Source organism: Pleurodeles waltl, chromosome 10 (genome assembly GCF_031143425.1).
Source record: "Pleurodeles waltl isolate 20211129_DDA chromosome 10, aPleWal1.hap1.20221129, whole genome shotgun sequence".
In the NCBI taxonomy this organism is placed as follows: Eukaryota; Metazoa; Chordata; class Amphibia; order Caudata; family Salamandridae; genus Pleurodeles; species Pleurodeles waltl.
The window spans coordinates 713,542,522-713,556,339 of record NC_090449.1 but is presented as its reverse complement, the minus strand read 5'-3'; the positions used below and the strand labels follow the sequence as shown (position 1 = coordinate 713,556,339).

At 45.7% G+C, this 13,818-nt stretch overlaps 1 protein-coding gene across 1 annotated transcript in view; it reads left to right on the top strand.

Moving 5' to 3' along the window:
* The window catches only part of CREM (cAMP responsive element modulator), an 823,729-nt gene that overhangs the window by 395,576 nt on the left and 414,335 nt on the right, over positions 1–13,818 (top strand). The window lies entirely within an intron of this gene.

Sequence of the window (13,818 nt, the reverse complement as noted above, 5' to 3'; positions counted from 1 at the left end):
GGAACCCTCTGAGGGCCAAGGCAGGAGCCCACACATGAGATAAAAATTTGCCCCGGGCAGCGCATCCGCTCCACAGGTGAGTTCCTCTCTTAGCGCCAAGTTTTCCCTGACTTTTATACCTTAAACAAGCTAAGAGAGCATTCCAGGACACCATCCCCTCTGTTACAAAATCAAACGCAGGTTGTACTTGGTCTGTGTTAAAAAAACACACAAAAGAACTGGCCAGGCCCCAATACGCATTCCAGAGACAGAGCTGTACCTTTCTCTGATGAAAACATTTGCAGCCTGGTACCCTCTTATCTTGTCTGCACCCCCCATAAATTGTTCCAACACGGTATGACCCCGTTCTAGTGAGAAAAGCAAAAACATGTTTTGTGTGAAAAACAGTCTCTATGTGGAAAAATATTGCACTGCCGTGACGGCATCTAAAACGGTGCACAAAATGGAGTCAGTGGTCAACATGGAGTCGGTTAAATACACATAGCACTACACTCCACCCTTTGACCATTGGCTTTCATAACATAATGGTCTGAAAGTAACCCATTTTGGTCTTAACATAGTCATTAGATTAGGTATGCATTGTGCACAACAACATAGCATTATCATGATACAATACTATAAGTATTACACCTAAAATAGAACAAAGCTGACCAAAATCTGGGAGCCACTTAAAGAGCCAGTCCCACCATACTTTGTCTACATCGTGCTTCACTCTCTTCAACAATTCGTGCAAGTCTTCAATGTGAGACTGGATAGATTTAGAATGATCTGGTAGGTTAAAATAACGTATTCCTTCAAATATCTGAGTAGCCGTGGTCGTGCTTCAAAAGCAAGTAGCCAGTAGCTGCCCTGTTTTGCAGACCAGCTTTTTTAATGCCTCGTGTATCTAGTAATAGCTGTGCTAAAGCAACAGATGTATTGTTAATATTTTTAACCATCAAACATGGTAATTCGTTGATAACTCTAGTACTGTAAACAGCTAATCCTAGAACTCTTACCATAGAAAGAGCTAAGCTTATATATTCTTATCTAGATAATAACTGAACTTCTGATGAATACAACTACCTGTGGATTCCTCACCTTATGAATTCTCCCAATGCGCCAGCATTCGACGGAAAATCTTGTTCCCAGCTCTCCACGTCGACGAGGATTTCACAATTGCACAGCTCCACGCGACTCTTTCTGACACACCGTGCCAATAAGAGGTCCTCGCCAGCGTGCTGACGTCTGTTTCCTTTTTTCCGTGCCTTCAACGCTAACTGTTTTCTCCTAGCTGTTGCTACTGTTGAAGGTGTTCTATCTTGTTTCTGGTTACAATCTTGTTTCTGGTTACAATGTCTCTGCCTAGGAAGTCGGGGTTCAAGCCTTGTTGAGAGTGCGGGGGTCGCATGTCAGTTACTGACGCTCATGATGATTGCCTTTAGTGTTTAAGTTCTGAGCATGACGTTGAGGAGTGTATATCTTGCCAGAGCATGAATCTAAAGGCGCTGAAGGAGAGAGAAGCCAAACTCTTTTTGGCCAAGGCGAAGAAAGGACATAAAAGCCATCATAGATCGTCTTCTCACACTTTGTCGGCAGGATTCTCTGCGTCGTTCGGCTCAAAGCCGTTCAAGGTCCAGGTCTCCATCTAGATGGCGCCGTGTGACGTGGGAGGTTAGTCCTACTGTGACTCCACAGCCTCAAAGCCCTGAGGCTTCTCTGGCGCCGACTGTCTTCGAGGTGGTCGCGCCTCCAGAGAGTCTTTGCTTTTCACCTGCGGCGCAGGATTCGGATGCTCAGCCGGTGCAAGGGCTGCATGGAGACCAGCGGTATCCTGCCTTCCCAGCCCCGGGAGCAGACCCGGCGGCATTTTTAAATGCCACGTTTAGTATGTTTAATGCTATGGCCCCTGCTGGTGCACCGGATGGTCCCACAGGTCCTTTGGTATTTACGTTGGGCTCCCTGGCCCCTTACAAGGCGGTGCCGTTTATGCCCTTTTATCTGGCTGAGGGTGCCGGTTCGGCGCTGATGAGGTTGCCTCAAAGACCTGCAGTGCCGATGACATCACCTTTTCAGTTGACGCCAATGACGGAGCCTCAGGTGACTATGGTGCCATTGGGATCGGCTCCGGATTGGACCGTAGTCAGCCTTCTTCTCCTTGTCCGCGTCTCTCAGTCCTGAAGCCGGTGTCATCGACGTCGGCTAATTCCATGTTGACGCCAAGGTTAAAGGCCAGGCTGAGGTCACGCAGAAAAGCTTTAAGGCTTTTGGAGGAGCAGGAGTACCAAAGGCAGCTGCTGGAGGAAGGAGAGTTTGCTCAGCTCTTGGGGTAATATCAAGGACTTGACTCAGCCAGTGGGCTAGACACTTCCCTGGAGTGGGACCTTTCTTCTCCAGGGGAGTTTACGGAGGAAGCGGCCTCTTTCCATACTGTGGTCAGGAAGGTGGCAAATTTTTGGGATCTTCCGTTGCCGGCTGCGGAGGTGAAAACTAATATTCTAACTGAGGTCCTGCATCCTTCTTCGGCTTCAGCAGAACCATTGCTGCCATTTAATGATGCACTTATGGAGCCTATTTTAGAGGTATGGAGGAAGCATGTGTCGTCCCCAGCTGTCAACAGATCTGTGGCAAGAAGGTATAGTGTTGCTCCTGGAGATCCGGGATTTTTGTCGAAACATCCTACCCAGGAGAGTCTAGCTGTTCAGTCCTCATGTTCCACACGGTCTGCACCAGGCTCCTTCCCTGTGATTCCTTCGGACAGGGAGTCCAAGAGAATGGAGCAGTCGGCGAAGAAGACTTTTTACTTCCTGTAGTAAGGCCCTCAAAGCAGCAAACGCTACCTGTGTAGTAGGTAGATATGTGCATGCCCTGATGGACACAGCTAAAGCGATGGTTCCAGACCTGCCGCAGGAGTTGCAAGTTGAATATGGTGAACTCCTATCACACGCTCAGGCGGTGGCTAAACAGATTATCTGGTCTGGTCTGGATTCTAGAGATTCGGCAGCCAGGGCGATGGGTACCTCTATCGCTACCAGGAGGCATGCGTGGTTGAGGTCCTCGGGCTTTTCCTCAGATGTCCAGACTACTCTCTTGGGCTTGCCTTTTGATGGGGAAAAGCTTTTTGGTGCTAAAGCTCTTCCTTTTCAGGAGTTTCCCCCTCCCATCCCTCCCCGTCCATTGTTTTGTTCCGAATGACCATCTTCTGTTGTTGCAGCAGAAGGGTCAAATCCTGTTATCAAAAGGTGCAGTGGAGTTGGTTCCAGAGCAGGAAAGGGGTCAGGGTTGTTATTCGAGATATTTCCTGATTCCCAAGAAGGATGGTCGATTGAGACCAATCCTGGATCTGAGGATTTTGAATTGGTTCCTCAAATAGGAGAAATTCAAGATGCGGACTCCAGCGCAGGTACTTATAGCGTTAAACAAAGAGGATTGGAAGGTGCCTGTCGACTTGCAGGATGCTTACTTTCATATCCCTATTCTCAAGTCGCACAGAAATATCTCCGGTTTGTGGTGGGGTCGCAACACTACCAGTTTGCGGTCCTTCCGTTTCGTCTTACCTCAGCACCTCAAGTCTTCACGAAGGAGATGGTGATGGTTGTAGCAAGTCTCAGGAGGAAGGGAATAGCGGTATTCCTTTACCTGGATGATTGGTTGATCAAAGCCAAGTCTCCGGAGCTTGTGCTGCATCACTTGCAAATGACACCTCAGTTGTTGTTCAGTCTGGGCTTTTCGATAAACGTGCCAAAGTCTCACCTGAAGCCCTTGCAGCACCTCCTGTTCATAGGGGCAGTACTGGATACAGCATTGAATTGGGCCTATCCACCGCCTCAGCGGATTCAGGACATCCAGGCGTTGATTCCAATGTTTCAAAATGGAGCGGTTGTTTCAGTCCTCAAGGTCCTACGCCTGCTCGGTCTGTTCGCTTCTTGCATTCTGTTGGTCACTCATGCACGTTGGCACATGAGGGCTCTTCAGTGGTGCCTCTGCAGGCAGTGGTTTCAACACAAAGGGGATCTCAAGGAGTCAATATCGATCTCCAGAGACGCTGCAGCGGATCTACAATGGTGGGCTGTGGACGGCAACCTCTCTCTAGGAAGGCCTTTTTCACTGCCTTCTCCGGTGGCCAAGGTCATAACGGATGCTTCCACTCTAGGGTGGGGAGCTCATCTGGGGGACCTGGAGATCAAAGGTCTTTGGTCTCCATTGGAACAGACTTTTCATATCAATCTGTTAGAATTGTGGGCGATACATCTGGCTCTCAAGGCCTTCCTCCCGTCCCTTCGTGGTCACTCCGTTCAAGTCTTGATGGACAACACTACTGCGATGTGGTATATCAACAAGCAGGGAGAAGTAGGGTCGTACCTTCTCCGCAGAGAGGCTCTGCGGCTCTGGTCCTGGGTTCAGGACCATCGGATTTGCTTGATAGCGAATAACCTGGCCGGAGTGCTCAACGTACGTGTGGACACTCTCAGTTGGCATTTCTTGGCCGATCACGAGTGGCATCTCCATCTGGATCTGGTCCGTCACATCTTTCAGATGTGGGGTTCTCTGCGGATAGATCTGTTTGCCACTCGGGAGAACGTGCACCGCCCGTCGTTCTGCAGCCTCCAGTATCCGGTTCAAGGACCTTTGGGGTATGCATTTCAGGTGTCCTGGTGCGACCAGTTGCTTTACACATTTCCCCCCATACCCTTGATTCCTCGGGTTCTGAGGAAGATTCAGCAAGATCGGGCTCATGTCATTTTTATAGCTCCGGATTGGCTGACAAGGGTGTGGTACACAGACCTTCTCCAACTCTCACTGTGGCCTCCGCTCTGTCTCCCTCTCAGGGCAGATCTCCTCTTGCAGACGCAGGGGCAGATTCTACACCCCCACCTCCAGAGCCTGCACCTACATGCCTGGAGATTGAATGGGGCAATCTGAGTGCTTTCTCTCTCCCACCAGAGGTAGTGGATGTTATTTTATTGGCCAGGCGACACTCCAAAATTCATGGATTGGTGTGGAGAGAAACAAATTGATCCCTTGAGGGCCCATCTGTCTGATGTTCTGTTGTTTGCATTAGCTTTAGCACAGAAGGATTGTTCAGTTGCTACTGTTAAAGGCTATTTGGCAGCACTGTCAGCCTTTCTGTGTCTTCCGGATCAACCCTCCTTGTTTAAATCGCTTATTGTTATTAGGTTCCTAAAGGGTTTACCAAATACATTTCCTCCCACTCCCTTTCTTATGCCTCAGTGGGATTTGAATCTCGTTTTAACTTTTTTAATGGGTTCACAGTTTGAACCCATGCATTCTTGTCCGTTAAGATTTTTAGTTCTTAAGACGGTTTTCCTGATAGCTATTACATCGGGTAGGCGTGTCGGTGAGCTTCAGGCCCTTTGTGTTAAACCTCCCTTTACTTTATTCTTTCCTGACAAAGTGGTGCTGAAAACCAGGGCGGCTTTCCTACCTAAAGTTGTCACTCCTTTCCATATGGGGCAGACCATTACCCTTCCATCTTTCTACCATCCTTCTCATCCCTCAAAGGAGGAAGAGAGACTCCATTGTTTGGACCCCAGAAAGGCTCTCAGTTTTTATATTAAGAAGACAAAGGACCTTTGATTGGAAGACCAGCTATTCGTGGGATATGTAGGGAAGAGGAAGGGCAGAGTGGTCCATAAAAGAAATATATCCAGGTGTGTCATTCTTTGTATCAAGGTCTGTTACTCGTAGGCAAAGAAGGTTCCCCCTGAAGGTATTAGAGCCCATTCGACTAGGGCTAAGTCTGCCACTTCAGACCTGGCTAGAGGGGTTCCGGTGGTGGATATTTGCAAGGCAGCAACTTGGCTGTCCCTCCACACTTTAGCAAAGCATTATTGCTTGGACTCTGAGGTTAGGAAGGACGGCCATTTTGCACATTCTGTATTGTAGGATTTCTTGGTGTGACCAGTCAGGCATCCACCTTCGAGTGCGGTACTGCTTTGGGACTCTATTCATAAGGTGAGGAATCCACAGGCAGTTGTATCCATCAGAGGAACAAGTTACTTACCTTCGGTAACGCTTTTTCTGGTGCATACATTAGCCACCTGTGGATTCCTCACAGTCCCACCCGCCTCCCTGTTGCCTGTCTGGTCATACCAAGGCTTTTGTTTTACAGGCATATATATGTTTTGGTAACTTTATGTATATATAAATGATGGTTATAATTGTATTACATCATTATGGTTTTTATGTGTGTATTAGTTTGAGCTATTGTGAGGTCGGTTTTCACTTGTTCGCCTCAAAGGCACCTAAAAAAATGGGTGAAAGTGACGCCAGCACGCCAGCGAGGACCTCTTATTGGCACGGTGATGTCAGACGGAGTTGCGTGGAGCCGTGCAATTGTGATGTCCTCGTCGATGTGGAGAGCTGGGAAGAAGATTTTCCGTCGAATGGTGGCGCATTGGGAGAATTCATAAGGTGAGGAATCCATAGGTAGCTAATGTATCCACCAGAAAAAGCGTTACTGAAGGTAAGTAACTTGTTCTTCAGAGTCACTGCTTTCACTTAGTTGAACTGTTTCCCTTGTGTTTCGAGTATGTAATACAGCGTGTAATGGAAACATCATGAGTCCTAGCTGCATGAAATCGCCCAGTCCTCCAGTTATATTTGCAGGTATGTAAGTATATGTGATATTTCCACAAGAAAATAACCATCCAACAGGTAACTTGACATGCTTGATATGACTAGCAGCAGACACTATATTCATGCAAGACATGCTATTATTTACATTTTTACACATTTTATCACTTCTTTGTTGACACAGTACTTGTTATTCCCATGGGATCTCTTAGGGGAGACCCCATTGTTGCTTCAAGGCGCATTTTAGTACACTTTCTGATTTTTTAAGTGTCACATGTTAGGTTGTAGCAGACATCGCCAGCAGTAACATTGTAAGTGATCACCTGTGTTAAGTTGTCCCATTTCTCCTCTGTAGTTTCTTGGCAAAACCAGCAATACTTATAGGGAGTAAAATAAGTCAGTACATCACTTTCTTCCACCGCTCCATCAGCATTGGTGTCATTGAATATTTGCAGCAGTACACCGCTGGGAGTTGGGATAGCGACTAAGCATGTGAAAATGACATCAACTGTGCTTTTCATATTCGTCATGCAGAAGTCCTACCTATTCAACAGGGTCTGAGTTAAGTATATCCAAAAGTTCTTGGACTGGTGCAGCAAGGGTGTTGATCGGCGCTGCCGGTTGATTACTTTGAAGTTGGGGGCTTTCGGCCCCTCGGAGCCCACTTTGATCCATCCAAACACGCTCCACTCAGAATAGCTATCATAGAGACACCTCATAGTGTGATCTGTAAAAGTGACAAGAATAATCATTCTCACAAATAACATTTATCAGCTGGTACATATTCCCATTTTTCTTGTCCTGGTTTCATGACTAACAAAATATTGTCTTTGCCCTTTGGTATGATTACTGCTGGTTTAGGAGGACGAATTGCAGATTTTACCCTCACCTTAGCCCAGGGCTTTTTGTCAATTGAGCCAAAGCCTCCCTCCAGACGCTCTGTAGGATGGGCAGGGGCAGTCCCCTTCGCAACCACTATCCATACACTGGAATAATCACAATTTGGGCAATTCGATCTCCAGGTTATATTATCAAATCTCAAATCCGTGTCCGCACTGTTCAGTAAGATCACTTTGATTTCTCCTTGGTAGTCTGCATCTATCACTCCCCCCAAGACCTGAATACCCATGAGGGCCAGCACAGATCGAGGAGCAATCAATTCTAAATGCTCTGGGGGAATTTGTATCCAAACACCTGTTTCTATGAGCATCATGTCTCTGGGTTTCGATCTGTACATGTTCAAAGCATACAAATCAAGACCTGCAGATTTTGGTGTTGCTCGATGCGGAGCTAAAGCTCCTGTCTTTGTCTCGCAATACATAACATTATTAGTTGCTACATGAGGTTGTATCTATAAAACTGGGGTCAGCATTCACATTAAAGGAGTTTCTGCATTTGTCAAAGGTCTGTTATTCAGGATCTGAAGGGCTTCATTTAAATGATCTCTCCAGTTTCTCAATGTACCATCGGCTAGTTTGAGTAACGGTCTTTCGCAAGCCATTCATTCTCTCAATCAATCCTGCAGCTTTTGGAGACTATGGAATATGATAAATCCATTCTATATTGTGTTGTGAACAATAGTCTTGCACCTGTTCTTGTGTTTAGCCCTGAATCATTGCGTCATCAATATAATGAGACCGCTACACCTCTGGAATGACAGGTACTTCTTCGAGGTGTTCTGCTACCAGCCGGTGACAGATGGTGGGGCTGGATGGGCAATTTCTATTGCTCCCATCAGGTTTGCGCACAGGCCACAAAGGATTGTTCCACACAACAGTGAACGGGTGTACGAAGTTGGCTCTGTATATAGTATCTCAAAGTAAGAGAGAGTGTGCACAAAGTCCAAGGGTTCCCCTTAGAGGTAAGATAGTGGCAAAATTAGATAATTCTAATTCTCTATTTTGTGGTAGTGTGGTCGAGCAGTAGGCTTATCAGAGGGTAGTGTTAAGCACTTGTTGTACACACACAGGCAATAAATGAGGAACACATACTCAAAGACTTAACTCAGGCCAATAGTTTTTATATACAAAAATATATTTTCTTAATTTATTTTAGAACCACAAGATTCAAGTAAATGCATAAAATGCAAGGTACTCCACACAGGTTAGTAAGGAACTTTGAATTAGAGCAATAACACATATCGTTTTAGTTAAAATGGCAATAAGCTATTTTAAAAGTGGACACTGCAAAAATCAACAGTTCCTGGGGGAGGTAAGTAAGGTTAAGTTTCTGAGGTAAGTAAAGCACTTACAAGTTCAGTTTCCTAGGCATAGGCAGCCCACCATTGGGGGTTCAAGACAACCCCAAAGTCACCGCACCAGCAACACAAGGCCGGTCAGATGCAGAGGTCAAAAGAGGTCCCAAAACACATAGGTGCCTATGGAGAACAGGGGTGCCCCTGTTCCAGTCTGCTAACAGGTAAGTACCTGCGTCTTCGGAGGGCAGACCAGGGGGTTTTGTAGAGCACTGGGGGGACACAAGAAGGCACACAAAACACACCCTCAGCGGCACAGGGGTGGCCGGGTGCAGTGTGCATAGCAGGTGTCTGGTTTTCAATAGGAATCAATGGAGGGACCCAGGGGTCACTCTAGCGGTGCAGGCTGGGCACAGGGGGGCTTTTTGGGCCAGCCACCGACTGGGCTAGGCAGAGGGTTGCCTGATGGTCACTCCTGCACTGGAGTTGGGTTCCTTCTGGTCCTGGGGGCTGCGGGAGCAGTGCTTGGTCCAGGCCGCGGGTTCTTTGTTCCAGCGTTGCGGTCAGGGAGAGCCTCTGGATCCTCCCTGCATGCGTCGCTGTGGGGCTCCAGGGGGGTCGTCTCAAGTTGCAAGAAAGTTGCAAAGTTGTTGCTGTTTTTAAACAGTGCAGCTGTTCTCGGGAGTTTCTTGGTCCTTCGGTTCAGGGCAGTCCTCTGAGGCTTCAGAGGTTGTTGATCCCTGTCGGATGCCTCACTGTGCAGGTTCTTTGAGTCTGGAGACAGGCCGGAAGGGCTGGGGCCAAGTCAGTTGTCGTCTCCATCATCTCTGCAGGGCTTTCAGGTCAGCAGTCCTTCTTCTTGTTGTAGGTTGCAGGAGTCTGATTTCTTGGGTTCTGGGGTGCTCCTAAATACTAGATTTAGGGGTGTGTTTAGGACAGGAGGGCAGTAGCCAATGGCTGCTGTCCTGGAGGGTGGCTGCACCCTCTTTTTGCCTCCTCCCTGAGGGGAGGGGGGCACATCCTTAATCCTATTGGGGAATCCTCCAATCTTAAAATGGAGGATTTCTAAAGGCAGGGGTCACCTCAGCTCAGGACACCTTAGGGGCTGTCGTGACTGGTGGGTGACTCCTCCTTGTTTTTCTAATTATCTCCTCCAGCCTTGTCACCAAAAGTGGGAGCAGTGGCCGGAGGGGCGGGCATCTCCACTAGCTGGGATGCCCTGGGGTGCTGTAACAAAAGGCATGAGCCTTTGAGGCTCACCGACAGGTGTTAATGTTCCTGCAGGGGGAGGTGAGAAGCACCTCCACCCAGTACAGGCTTTGTTCCTGGCCACAGAGTGACAAAGGCACTCTCCCCATGTGGCCAGAAACTCGTCTGGTTGTGGCAGGCTGGCAGAAACTGGTCAGCGTAGCACTAGGAGTCGAACTGGTATTCAGGGGGCATCTCTAACATGCCCTCTGGGTGCATTTTACAATAAATCCCACACTGGCATCAGTGTGCATTTATTGTGTGGAGAAGTTTGATACCAAACTTCCCAGATTTCAGTGTAGCCATTATGGAACTGTGGAGTTCGTGTTTGACCAACTCCCAGACCATATACTCTTTATGGCTACCCTGCACTTACAATGTCTATAGTTTTGCTTAGACACTGTAGGGGCATAGTGCTCATGCACATATGCCCTCACCTACGGTATAGTCCACCCTGCCTTAGGGCTGTAAGGCCTACTAGAGGGATGACTTACCTATGCCACAGGCAGTGTATGGTTGGCATGGCACACTGAGGGGAGTGCCATGTCGACTTAGTCATTTTCTCCCCACCAGCACACACAAGCTGTGAGGCAGTGTGCATGTGCTGAGTGAGGGGTCCCCAGGGTGGCATAATACATGCTGCAGCCCTTAGAGACCTTCCCTGGCATGAGGGTCCTTGGTACCAGGTGTACCATTTACAAGGGACTTATCCGGGTGCCAGGGCTGTGCCAATTGTGGGAACAAAGGTACAGTTAACAGAAAGAACACTGGTGCACAAGCCTGGTTAGCAGGGTCCCAGCACACTTTCAGTCGTAACTGGCATCAACAAAAGGCAAAATGTCAGGGGGTAATCATGCCAAGGAGGCATTTCCTTACAACAAGGCCACCACCCCTGCCTCTACCAAATCTTGTATGGCCTTACTTATCTCCCCATGCCTTCCCGAAATTCGGCACAGTTTCAAATGAGCCACCTTGATGGCACCTTTACTGGGGGTATGTTCAAATGACCCGCCCTTACTGCTGCCACTGCAATGTATCTCTGATCCAAAGTAATAACACCCATCCTCCAGATATAAAATAATTCCCTTCAGTATATCAATTCCCAGAATATACTCTGAGGGCCACTATCAAGACAGTGTATTCTCTTTTTGGCGTTCTTCCCTATTTTCATTTGAAAAATATTCTGCACAACTGGAGTGTTCAAGTTCAAGTTTATTTATTCGATGCATAGTTAACAAAACCAATACATCACATCTTTCTATCTAATACAAAAATGTATCTAAATCATAATATATATGGTTCTAAATATCAATCTGTAACCCCTAATATGCATAAAAGTAATTTTATTTATGAAATTTCCTAATAGGTACCTCCTTTTCCAGGTCAGTGTAGACTACCCATATATGTCTTATACCTTACTTTACTAAGATTAAGAATCATTTCATGAATACTGTACAGTGATAAATTGTTTTTTTTTTAGGGTTAATTTTTTTTATCATTCTATAAAAACTAATACACATGTACTAATTAATATCTTATTTTAAAAAATATTTTGTGTTGCTAAACGTAAAAACTTGGTAACTTTAGCATTTAAAACATTGTCAGAGGGTTTAAAACAGGCAATCACCGCTTGCCTACAAGTCCGTATCCTTCTTTGGTTGAAAGCTGCCTTTAATAGATATTTGCGTTCATTTCGTAGGCCATTACAAATACAAATCAAGTGGATTATATCTTCCTTTCCCCAGCCACACAGCCTGCACTGAGGGATTGTTCCAGGGCGTTCCCACAGGGCTAGATAGGCACCACCAGGAATGATACCAAACCGGTATTTGATGAAATGGTCCTTGACTGTCTTTGTCCACCCGGCTTCCAGGTAGGGCTGACATTTTAAAAGTTTATACTCGTTTATTACCACCCAGGAGTGCGATCTGCAGGCCAATAAGCTCTTATCCATGTTCATTGATCTTTTCCTTGTTATTCGATTTAGGATTTTTTAAAAAGCCGGGTAGGAAAGATTTAAATTCCATAATTCCGTTACTTCCAAATCTGTTAATTCCTGATCTAGATACTCTCGAGATTTAGCCTTGGGTTTGAACTAATCTCCTTCCAATGTGCTTGGCAGAGCTGATTTTTCTATGTTAGCTGTAAATGTTTCCAAACTTTGATATAACTGGCTTTCCTGTCTATACATTGATTTAGATAGCCAAACTCCAGCCTGATTTGTGCTTGGGAGGTATATCCCGATAGCTGGAATAAGGACCTAAAAATATTCCCAGTAATTTTATTTAAGATTATAGCATCTTGTCCACACAAGGCTTCGCTTCCGTATCCTAATGTTGGGATTAGTTTGGCTGTAACGACTTGAAGCAGTGGCCGATAACTTGGGCCAGTAAGCAATTTATTTAAAGTACGAAAAGCAAATAATAGAGCATTTCCTTTTCTGTATAGCTCATGTTTTTGGGGAGTAAAGGAGCCCCGTTCATCAAAAAGCACACCCAGATATCTGTACTGGCTTACTTGTTCCAAAACACCCCTTTCTGTATTTCACTTTTTTGCTCTCTAATTTATTTTGCTGATTTCCATAACCTTGTTTTTTTTCTGATTTATTTCCAGACCATTTTGCTCTGCATATTTGAATATCTTTACAATGAGCTGCCGTAGCCCTACTTTTGTTTGACTCCGGAGTACTATGTCGTCAGCATACAGCAAGTTTGAAATAGTCATATCACCAAGCTTTGGGGGTGCGCATTTACCTTGTTTAAATCCACAGTCAAGTCCGATAAAAAGAGATTAAAAAGATATGGTGCCAGCACACAGCCCTGTTTCAATCCTTGTTTTGTTTTAATTTCCCTTGATAGGAAAGATCCGTCCCCTATCTTAACTCTTACCCATGTATCTGTGTATAACTGTTCAATAACCTTTAACAGATTCGCTGGTATCCCCCAGGAGACTAATTTCTCCCATAGGAGAGGTCGCTGTACCAGTTCAAAGGCTGATTTAAAATCAACAAAACATAGATACAAGGGTTGATTTTTTTGGGGGGTTTGTACTTATCAATGATCAGAGATAGATTTAAAATATTTGCAGCAGTACCGAGGCCCTTTACAAAACCTGTCTGATTGGAAGGTATAATGCTATTTTCGGTTGCCCATCTACGAAGATACTCCAGTAAAATCCCTGCATAATATTCAGCTTCTACGTCCGTTAGGGTAATTAGTCGATAGCTCTCAGTTTGTGACTTATTACCTCCTTTGAATATTGGATGTATTATCGCACCCCTCCAAGATTTTGGAATACTTCCTAGTGCCATACAGTGGCTGAAAGTCAAAGCCAATTTTTGACCCCAAAATGCAGGATTCAGTTTAAACAAGGCATTTGGGATCCCCTTAGGGCCCGGAGCATCCCCAGTTCTGCTGTTTTCTATTGACCTCATAATTTCAGCCCTTGTAAATATTATTTTTTTGGTTTCCTTTTGGGGTGTAAGGGGTTTTAATTTTGCTTTTTCTAGGCTTAACATTTTCGCATCCTCTTCTAAATTTTTGCTGATTCTCTTTTGTTCTCCGAAGTGGTGACTTAGGTAATCAAACCAGACAGCTTCTGAAATATTGGAGCTGGTCAATGTCATCGGAGCTTTATGTGTATTTGATTTTTTACTCAAGAATAGGGCCTTGACCCAAAAAACATGGTTTTCCTGATGCTTGTATTCCTATATTTGTTTCCAATATATGTTGTTTAGTCTTTTTAAATCTGCCTTAAAATAACAGTTTGTTGAATTCTTGTTATATAATCTTAAAGCACTA